At 35.1% G+C, this 11292-nt stretch overlaps 1 non-coding gene across 1 annotated transcript; it reads left to right on the top strand.

Moving 5' to 3' along the window:
- Nucleotides 1–5062: 5062 nt before the first annotated feature.
- Nucleotides 5063–5134, top strand: TRNASTOP-UCA (transfer RNA opal suppressor (anticodon UCA)). Its single transcript has one exon. It is a non-coding gene; the product is annotated as a tRNA-Sec (tRNA).
- The last annotated feature ends 6158 nt before the right edge of the window (nt 5135–11292 follow it).

The raw sequence follows: 11292 nt of genomic DNA, 5'->3' as shown, positions 1-11292 counted from the left end.
CATCTCCTTTCCAATACAAAAGAACAATCTAGAAGAAAATCTAGCTACATTTTGAATTTCCCTTGCCAACCTTGGTTGTAAAAAATAATCTACCTACATTTTGGAATTTCTTGCCAACCTTAGTTTATGGCCTAAAGTGAGAGAGTTTGATGCCACAAGGTAACCCTGACCTTCGCGACATAACTGTCACAGTGTAAATGAGTACAGTAAACTTACTCGAGAATCAACTATAAAGAAAACTCTACATTAATGATGTTGCAATAGGAGCAGAAGGTGGGAATCTATAGTCCTGTTAAAAATACCGGGTGATATTATATGCGCTGGACTGACTGATCAGATCATGTATTGTCAACTATACTGATCAATGGTCCACGCCACGAGTGTACTTACAAGAAAGGCTACAATGCGGGAGGAATGGCGACAGATTGTAATGCTTGCCAACAAACCAGGTTTGACTCCTCTGCCAAGAGTGTAGCGACGAAGAAGAAGATTATATGGACTACTGAACCTATGTCCACTGTGGTAAGATCTCGTGGCTTCGCGCCAGAACCGTCACTGTACCATTGTCCGCATGTCAACGGCAAATGAGATATTTTCTATTTGTTCCCAGCTTTCTTGATGCTTTACGTGTGGAAGTCCACGTTCTAACAGTTATAGCTTAACTTTATTTAATTTCAGAAAAGAGATTAATAATTAAGGCTATTATAAAACCATTTTATAGATAAACAGTTCAGAAAAATAAACTATCAAAATTAAAACTACAACATTGTACTGGTGTTTAAAAAATGTGCAAATGTATTTTTCAAAGGTTTCAAAGTAAAAAAAAAGGTTTTATATATGCGAATTACGCGATTATAACATTACAAATACAACAGGTATTATCCCTTATAATAATATACCGAATCTTAAGGAATAACAAACCTTTTCTTTAATTCATAACACAGCTAACAAAATAGAAACTCTTACTGAAAAAAGCCCACCCTAAAACTAAACAATTTGGGGATCCGTAGGTAACATTTTTACATCAATTCGAGGCGGGTCCATTGATTTGGATACAAACCTTGTTAGCAATAGTTTTCCGGACGAACTCCGGAATGAAGCATAAAAGGCAAGTTACGAATCTCATACAGGGTGTACAATAGAACTGGACAGACTTTGAAAGTAAGTGTAGTTGTTGCAATTCACGAAGGCGAGTGAGCTTTACATGTGTGGTGACTCGTTACTGTTTGTTTTTCAAAAGTTTTGATAGATATTATTATGTAATGATATGTATCATTATGTGCATGTACATGTACACACACAAGTAAAGCTCACTCGCCTTCGTGAGTTGCAAGAAATATAAACGATATGTGATTATGCAGGTCCATTGTACATACAAACCTATCTTATTACTATCTACAACTACAGTATGAAACCTGAAAATTGGATTAAGCAAATTTAATGATTTTTGGACCTTGATTTATTAGAGTATTTACCTACTTGTAAAGGCTAATTACAACTGTATTATAATTTGATTTTATTGTTAAAGGTATGAAAATTACTCGATATGAAAATCAATACCTAAGTGTTATCAGTTTAAAGTTTCCCATTGTTAAGTTTATTGTACTAGACTTTCATGTTTGATGAAGCAGTGCTTGATGCTTTACTTTACTACACCCTATATTACAGTCTGTAAGGGACACGGTGACAAAAACTAAATCTGTAAACTTACCTACATCGCTTTACCCAAATCGGTATCATTAGTCTGTATAGATTTTTCTAGTTTTTCTCAAAGAAAGTTTCCCTGAAAAAAGTAGCGTATCTTTTATTCACTTATTTTCACTCTACTAGACGCTTTTTGTACAGTAGAAACGATGCTTGCTTAAGTGAAGCAGCAAATCGAACGCGCAGCGTTGAATAGAGCTCTGTGATTGGTTCGTGTGTCACCCTGTACATCCACGAGCACTGTGAGACCTCATAGTAATGTTTGTGAATACTGGCGTTAGATTATCAGGTCAGTATTTTCATTTTCATAACACTAGAGAGAGTAAGTACTATTCAGTTGAACTTTATACAATTGTAATAGAGTGCTATTTTGAAGTAGAAATGTGTATATTCCAGTGCGCGGTCATCTATATTTACTTCTATTTTACTTTACTTTATCTTCTTGCCATTGCTGTTTTAAAAAATAGATCGACTCCGAGTTTTCCTTCATTTCGAAACGGAAAATCTGTGAAACACAAACTAATTAACTCTTGAAATTAGCACCAGATCCAAAACACGGTTTATTTTTTCAACGAGATAGAATAACAAATACCACAGTGAAGATAAAGAAAGAAGCATCATTCCGCACCTTGTCTGTAATTAAAATTTCACGGAGGAAAAAAGATTTTCATCATTTTAACCAGAAAACGTCCAATGCTGGACAAAGGAAACTCTTATAGGCCCAGAACACACGGTGAAACGCAATTGCAACGAAATTAGATGCAACTCAAAAGTAATTAGAAGTTGCAGTTTCGTTGCAATTGCGTTTCACCGTATGTTCTGGGCCTTAAAAAACTCATAACTCATTTATTTTTGCAAATATGCTTTTAAAAAACACTTTTACGCGTCCCAGTATTAACCCTACCACTGCTTCGAAATCACAGCGGCCGGTCTATAGTACATACTTGTAACTATCGGTAAGCTTACTTTGTAGGTGCATGTTCGTAGCCGACTCCAAACTGCAGTAGCAGACGACGTGTACTATAATGATTTTTATGAAATGGCATCCTACTAGCGATACGTGTGAAAGTACCTATTTCATAGAAAAAATATTTTAATCTCCGGCTGCATTACTGGAGTAGGGTTTTTAAAAGATAAATTGTATAGAATAATTAGACAATAATCCAGTTGTAACTAAGCTTTAAGTTTACTAATGTACCTGCATGCCAAATTTTAAGCGTCCAACTTAAGCGGTTTAGATTTTACATACAAAAGGATTTTCACGCTAATTCCCATTGCCGTAAGAATTTCGGGAATTCCTTGTTGTAACTAAGCTTTAAGTTTACTAAGGTACCTACATGCCAAATTTCAAGCGTCTATCTTAAGCGGTTTAGATTTTTCATACAAAAGGATTTTCCCGCTAATTCCTGTTCCCGTGGGAATTCCTAAGTATACTATAACCTGCCCAGGAGCATGAAGAATAATTGTACCAAGTTTCGTTAAAATCGGTGGAGGAGAGGAGGAACATACAGACGGACAGACAGACGGTCAGACAGACAGACAAAAATTTTACTGATTGCATTTTTGGCATCAGTATCGATCACTAATCACCCCCTGATAGTTATTTTTAAAATATATTTCATGTACAGAATTGACCTCTCTACAGATTTATTATAAGTATGATGAGTACATAGTATAAAAAGAGCCCTACTATAATGTTCGCCTATTATCGAATACATGATTCAGGTCAATGCACCAGTTTACGACCGCTTCAATGGTAGCCCAACCAAGGACGGAGGTCGCCTTTCCTGCCCTTCGTGTTTACAGCTTCCTTACAATTTATGGGGTAACAACAATAAATACGTACCTTGTATTTATCGAGGTAAAAATATTTTCGATCACATACAGCGCAGTTTGATGTTCGGTGAAAAACAAGGTTAGACTGTTAGTTTATGTTTGTTTGTAAATGCATGTTACAACAGTTCAGTTTTTGAAATAACTTTATTACGAGTAAATGCCGATTAACAGGAGTTTTATAATGTGAAAAACAAAATGCAAAACATTACAAAGTCAAATTTCAGGTTAAATAATATTACAGACTTTCTAAATCGATTCCCCTATTGGTCACCTGTTCATGTTCCTCACTCTAATCGTGTCCAAAAGATGAATCACACTGAAAAATCAATAAAAAATTATCATCCGACACACTACAAAATTTAAAGCTCCCTTTAAATGCCCTAATGACAGATGTCACTTCAAGTATTTTCCACTATTTAACAAAAACCCCTAAAAACAAACGCGCAGAAAGGTCGGTTAAACGCTAAGAAGTAACATGACCCTACCTAGACATTTATTTTTTATTGAATATTAAAAAAATATTAAAATATTGTCTTTCATTCCTTGGCGATTCCCAAAAATCACATCACGTCTGACATTTAGTGAACTGTTTGTTTTCCTAACATTAAAATAAAATAAATTAGTCATGACAGACAACTCAGTGTCAGTCTGTAAAACAACAGTCTACGAATATTGCCAGCCCAAAAAAACTGCCTATTTTTATTTGTTGCCGCCATAACCTCATATTTCACATTCCTGAAACACGCACTACATTATTCACTTGTCAACGTATTCTATTTTGGCACTTGGCGCTTGGCAGTGATAGAAACCGGTTTGATTACAAGAGGAAGCATAAATTAATATGCTTATAATAATAAAGCTTGTTGCAGTAAATTCACGCTCACACCTCCGGAGGAATATACATCCTTTATAGCAAAGGTCTAAATGGGTTAAACTTAACAAACAAAAATAAACTCTGCTACACCAGCTTTTAAAGCGCAATCTTCGTTTGTTTTATTAACGTAGCAACAAACACTTGTAATTGAAATAAAGGAAACTAGAATAGAAGTAGGTACCGATTTTGGCCATCATTATATCGTTTTTGACCACTCTACATTTTAATTAATATTACACTAGCGGCCGCCCGCGACTTCGTACCTACGCGTGGATCCCGTTTTACCACCTTATCGGTTGCATTTTTCAAAATCCCGTCTTAGTGAGCACCTACGTTCTAAAAGAAACCCCCATGTAAAATTTGAGACTCTTATCACCTATAGTTTCTGAAATTTCGTGATGAGTGAGTCAGTCAATCGGTGGACCTTTCGCTTTTATAAATATAGATTATTTAAAATGTAGAATGACCACAAACGGGGACTCTACCCTATCTGAATTAGTGTCAGTATAAGAGTTCTAATAAATTGACTATTTAGAATGAACTACGGGTAACACTTCAAATTGCTATTAGCACAATACTCGTACTTTGGACAGGCGCCATATTAACACACTTTACTGCTTGGAATTTAAGTAGAACTACCATAGAACCGCCTCTGTGGTCTAGTGGTAAGACCACCTGCTTCAGACGCAAAGGTCCCGGGTTCGATTCCCGGTGGGGGCAGATTTTTCTGTTCGGTTTGGTTGGTAGTAGGGCTTGTTCTAAGTCCGCCTGGCTAGCTATCACCATCTTACCTAAGTCTGTCGCCATAACAACAATATTAACAGCGTTGTTGTGCTCCGGCAGTTAGAGGTAAAATAGCCAGTTCCTCTGTGGTTGAGGATTCCGGGTGAAGCTCGCTTCCACCTTCGACCTGATCATCACTTACCATCAGGTGAGATACAAGTCAAGAGCATTCACGTTGTGGATAAAATAAAACTATTCAAAACATACTACGTAGTTTTTGTGTTCAATGGGTCTAGTTCATGGGATTTTTTTTTAACCTTTCCATTTGGAACCTCGCGGTAGATAAGCGGACCCGGTACTGACATACTGACAGTGTGGGATTTGGAAATTGGAATGAAATAATGACCGACGAAATGTGTCGACATTATATACAACTTTGTATTTTGTATAATTCACTGCAGTAAATGAAAGAATAAAGTAAGAGCAATAAAGAATTTGAATTTGAACAATTTGTGAAGCGAAAGATCTATTTTTCTGCAGAACTATAAGTACTTATTTAACGTTAAATTCGTGTAGATTCGGATCGCATTGGCGGCGATAAATAAATTGTTCAACATAAATAAATTAAATACCATTAAGCCATGAATAAAATAAATATAAAAGAGATACGTTCGAAAACATTCACAATCCATCATATATTGTTTGAATTCCCATGAGTCATGAATTTACATCATCTCAGAACATAATGTGATTTATAGCCTGACCAGGAACATAAAAACCCTGGCATAGAGGCGCTTCAATTGCATTTGATAGTGCAACACTGGGTACAGTCGTACCTGTATTAAATTAATAGGCTAACTTTATGTATCAGGATTCAATATTATAGGCTTAAAATATTAAATTTTCATAAATTAACAAAAACGTATTATATTATAGATAAACTGGTTTAAATAAATTAAATGAAACCATCAATCGAGCAAGTAGGATTTTATTATTATTCATCAATAATCAAATTCTGAACTTGAATATTAAACTACAATGTCTGCTCATGAACGCTTCAAACTCGGTACTTCTTTCCCAATTCCATAAAATTCAATACTTACAAAGTGACAAAAAACTTTAAAATAGGTAGCTAGTTGAAACAAACCACAGCTAATTTTCATAGTTGACTGTACTATACGGTAAACATGTCAGTCAATTTGACAACTTTTGTCGGAAACATAAGAACAATTTGGTAGAAAATCTAGCTACATTTTGAATTTCCCTTGCCAAACTTGGTTGTAAAAAATATCTACCTACATTTTGGAATTTCTTGCCAACCTTTAACCTAAGTTTATGGCCTAAAGTGAGAGAGTTTGATGCTACAAGGTAACCCTGACCTTCGCGACATAACTGTCACAGTGTAAATGAGTATAGTAAGCTTACTGTTATAATTATGAGAATCAACATAGAATAGCACCAGAAACCATACATAACATCCACACCGACCATTCAGTTTTAACGTAAGGTCTTGTTCGCACTGCAATCCAGTTTAGAGGGATCCTGCATTACGGGATCCCTAGACTGTAGTATAAACTCACATAAAGTCCAAAAGATAAGGAGACATGTAAAGTGTCCCATAAGGGCTACCTTTTTTTATTTACTGTATTTTGACATTCATAAGTTCCACTAGTGGTCTAAATTGAATAAAATATTTTTGATTTGATTTGATTTGAATGGATTAGTTTTTGCGGGACACTGCAAACAGTATGTTTGAGTAAACGTTAATATTAACTATACTAAACAGGATCCCTGGACAAATAAGCCCTTACCTGCCCTTACTGCTCCTGGACATTGAAATAGGAGTGGGTAGTGGGAATTATATTCCCCTTAAAATACCGGGTGATACCGACTAGGTACTGGACCTATCTCCACTGTGGCACGATCTCGTGGCTTCGCGCCAGAACTGTCACAGTACCATTGTCCGCATGTCAACGGCAAATGAGATATTTTCTATTTGTTCCCAGCTTTCTTGAAGTTTTACGTGTAGATATCAGTGTAGATATTTATTTAATTTAAGATTGCGGAAAAATAAATTGAGGCTACTATAAAAACGTTAAAAATGTGCAATATCTACCTTACAGCATGATGACACAATGCTGAACTGTTGCCATTTTGATTCTTATTAGAACATAATTATATACTACATACATACTCATAAATTTTATACGTCGTATTTTCAAATTGTGTTATTTTACATTATGAACCGAATAAACTTCTTTATTTCTTTCTTTCAAACATAGTGCCTCTGTTTCAAAAGTTTACTATAAATAATGAATAGGTATAATGCGAATTAATTGATCAAATTAATTGTTAATGAGTTTTTTAAGTAATGAATACCTATTCTTCCATTGCTAACAAAGCTAGCAAAATAAACATTTTTACAGACATTTACCAACCCTGAAACTAAACAAATTGGGGATACGTACTAGTAGGTTTTTTATATCAATTCGAGGCGGGTCCATTGATTTGGATACAAACCTTGTTAGCAATAGTTTTCCGGACGAACTCCAGAATGAGGCATAAAAGGCAAGTTACGAATCTCATACAGGGTGTACAATAGAACTGGTCAGACCTTGAAAGTAAGTCAAACGAATAATATGTGATTATGCAGGTACATTGTACGTACATATAACTCCATATCTGCACTATGGAGCCTTTTTACCAAAATAAAATTTGAATTTACATTTTATGTAAACATGAAAACTGAAAACTGGATTTACCAAAATATTTAATGATTTTAAGGACTATGATTTATTGAAAATATTTACTTGTAAAGATAAAACTAGCTATATAACAATATTTATTTTTAAACGTATGAAAATTGTTCGATATGAAAATCAATAGCTACGCGTTATCAGTTTAAAGTTTCCCATTATTAAGGCTGAGTTGCACCATCTTACTTTAACTTTGACAAACGTCAAAAATCTGCCAAACTTCATACAAAAAACACTGGTTATCGTCATAATCATAGTTACGGACGAAGTTAGGTGGTGCAACTCAGCCTAATTTTATTGTACTGGATTTCATGTTTCAAGCACTGCTTTTCTTAACTACAGCCTGTATTACAGTCTGTAAGGGACACGATGAAAAAACTAAATCTGTAAACTTACCTACATCGCTTTACCCAAATCGATATCATTAGTCTTTAGATATTTCCAGTTTTTCCCACTGAAAGTTTCCAAGAAAAAAGTAGCGAATCTTTTATTCACTTATTTTCACTCTACTAGACGCTTTTTGTACAGTAGAAACGATGCTTGCTTAAGTGAAGCAGCAAATCGAACGCGCAGGGTTGAATAGAGCTCTGTGATTGGTTCGTGTGTCACCCTGTACATCCACGAGCACTGTGAGACCTCATAGTAATGTTTGTGAATACTGGCGTTAGATTATCAGGTCAGTATTTTCATTTTCATAACACTAGAGAGAGTAAGTACTATTCAGTTGAACTTTATACAATTGTAATAGAGTGCTATTTTGAAGTAGAAATGTGTATATTCCAGTGCGCGGTCATCTGTATTTACTTCTATTTTACTTTACTTAATCTTCTTGCCATCGCTGTTTTCAAAAATAGATCAACTACGAGTTTACCTTCATTTCGAACCGGAAAATCTGTGAAACACAAACTAATTAACTCTTGAAATTAGCACCAGATCCAAAACACAGTTTATTTTTTCAACGAGATAGAATAACAAATACCACAGTGAAGATAAACAAAGAAGCATCACTCCGCACCTTGTCTGTAATTAAAATTTCACAGAGGAAAAAAGATTTTCATCATTTTAACCAGAGAACGTCCAATGCTGGACAAAGGAAACTCTTAAAAACTCAAAACTCATTTATTTTTGCAAATAGGCTTTTAAAAAGCACTTTTACACGTCCCAGTATTAACCCTACCACTGCTTCGAAATCACAACGACCGGTCTTAGAGTACTTATAACTATCAGCACACTATGCTATGGGTGGAGGGTTGGTAACCTGAGACACAGGAATCTTCCTAGTTCAGGTGTCAACCCACCAACATTCTTACTTTTTGTTTTTCCTGATTGTTTGTTATCATAATATTATCTGTTATGTTGTGAGAAATAAACATTACTTTACTTTACTATCTATCGGTAAGCTTACGTTTGTAGGGGCATGTTCGTAGCCGACTCCATACTGCAGTAGCAGACAACATGTCGACGCGATTGGCGATACTAATGATTTCTATGAAATGACATCCTACTAGCGACACGTGTAAAGTATTTCAGATATATTTTTTAAAATCTCCGACTGCATTACCGGAGTAGGGTTTTCAAAAGATAAATTGTATAGAATAATCAGTTAATAATGTGCATTTTAAGAAAATACTGATAGCTTCTCGCTAACTTATGCGAGCAAACTTGAAGAACTCGTTCTTTTACACGACCCAACATAACTTTTTAACATTAATTTTACAACTTTGGAGGTAAAACTTTGGTCTTTAGAGGTACTCTAAGTGAGTATATATTAAAGAGGTATAAAAAGAGCCCTACTATAATGATCGCCTATTATCGAATACATGATTCAGGTCAATGCACCAGTTTACGACCGCTTCAATGGTAGCCCAACCAAGGACGGAGGTCGCCTTTCCTGCCCTTCGTGTTTACAGCTTCCTTACAATTACAATAAATACCTACCTTGTATTTACCGAGGTAAAAATATTTTCGATTACATACAGCGCAGTTTGATGTTCGGTGAAAAACAAGGTTAGACTGTTAGTTTATGTTTGTTTGTAAATGCATGTTACAACAGATCAGTTTTTGAAATAACTTTATTACGAGTGAATGCCGATAAACAGGAATTTTATAATGTGAAAAACAAAAAGAAAAACATTACAAAGCCAAATTTCAGGTTAAATAATATTACAGACTTTCTAAATCGATTCCCCTATTGGTCACCTGTTCATGTTCCTCACTCTAATCGTGTCCAAAAAATGAATCACACTGAAAAATCAATAAAAAATTATCATCCGACACACTACAAAATTTAAAGCTCCCTATAAATGCCTTAGATATGACAGATGTCACTACAAGTATTTAAAACTATTTATCAAAAACCCCTAAAAACAAACGCTACTACGTAACATGACCCTACCTAGACATTTATTTTTTATTGAATATTAAAAAAAATATTAAAATATTGTCTTTCATTCCTTGGCGATTCCCAAAAATCACATCACGTCTGACATTCTGTAGACAATTGTGAACTGTTTGTTTTCCTAACACTTTAATAAAATAAATTAGTCATGACAGACTACTCAGTGTCAGTCTGTAAATCAACAGTCTACGAATATTACAAGCCCAAAAAAACTGCCTATTTTTATTTGTTGCCGCCATAACGTCATATTTCACATTCCTGAAACACGCACTACATTATTCACTTGTCAACATATTCTATTTTGGCATTTGGCGCTTGACAGTGATAGAAACCGGTTTGATTACCAGAGGAAGCATAAATTAATATGCTTATAATAATATAGCTTGATGCAGTAAATTCACGCTCACACCTCCGGAGGAATATACATCCCTTATAGGTCTAAATGGGTTAAACTTAACAAACAAAAATAAACTCTGCTACACCAGCTTTTAAAGCGCAATCTTCGTTTGTTTTATTAACGTAGCAACAAACACTTGTAATTGAAATAAAGGAAACTAGAATAGAAGTAGGTACCGATTTTGGCCATCATTAGATCGATTTTGGCTTCTCTACATTTTAACTAATATTACATACCAGCGGCCGCCCGCGACTTCGTACGCGTGGATCCCGTTTTACCCCCTTATCGGTTGAATTTTGCGAAATCCCGTCTTAGTGAGCACCTACGTTCTAAAAAATTGATACTCATAATAATAGGAAATAAATGGGTGTTCCCCCATGAAAAATTTGAGTTTCCTATCACTTGTAGTTTTTGAGATTTCGTGATGAGTGAGTCAGTCAATCAGTGACCTTTCGCTTGTATAAATATAGAAATGTAGAGTGACCACAAACGGGGACTCTACCCTATCTGAATTAGTGTCAGCATAATAGTTCTAATAAATTGGCTATTTAGAATGAACTACGGGTAACACTTCAAATTGCTATTAGCACAATACATTGGACAG

This window comes from Ostrinia furnacalis, unplaced genomic scaffold, assembly GCF_004193835.3.
Source record: "Ostrinia furnacalis isolate ACB-3 unplaced genomic scaffold, ASM419383v2 OfSCF0631, whole genome shotgun sequence".
Lineage (NCBI taxonomy): Eukaryota > Metazoa > Arthropoda > Insecta > Lepidoptera > Crambidae > Ostrinia > Ostrinia furnacalis.
The sequence above is the reverse complement of the archived record's forward strand: the minus strand, read 5'-3'. Positions and strand labels throughout refer to the sequence as shown.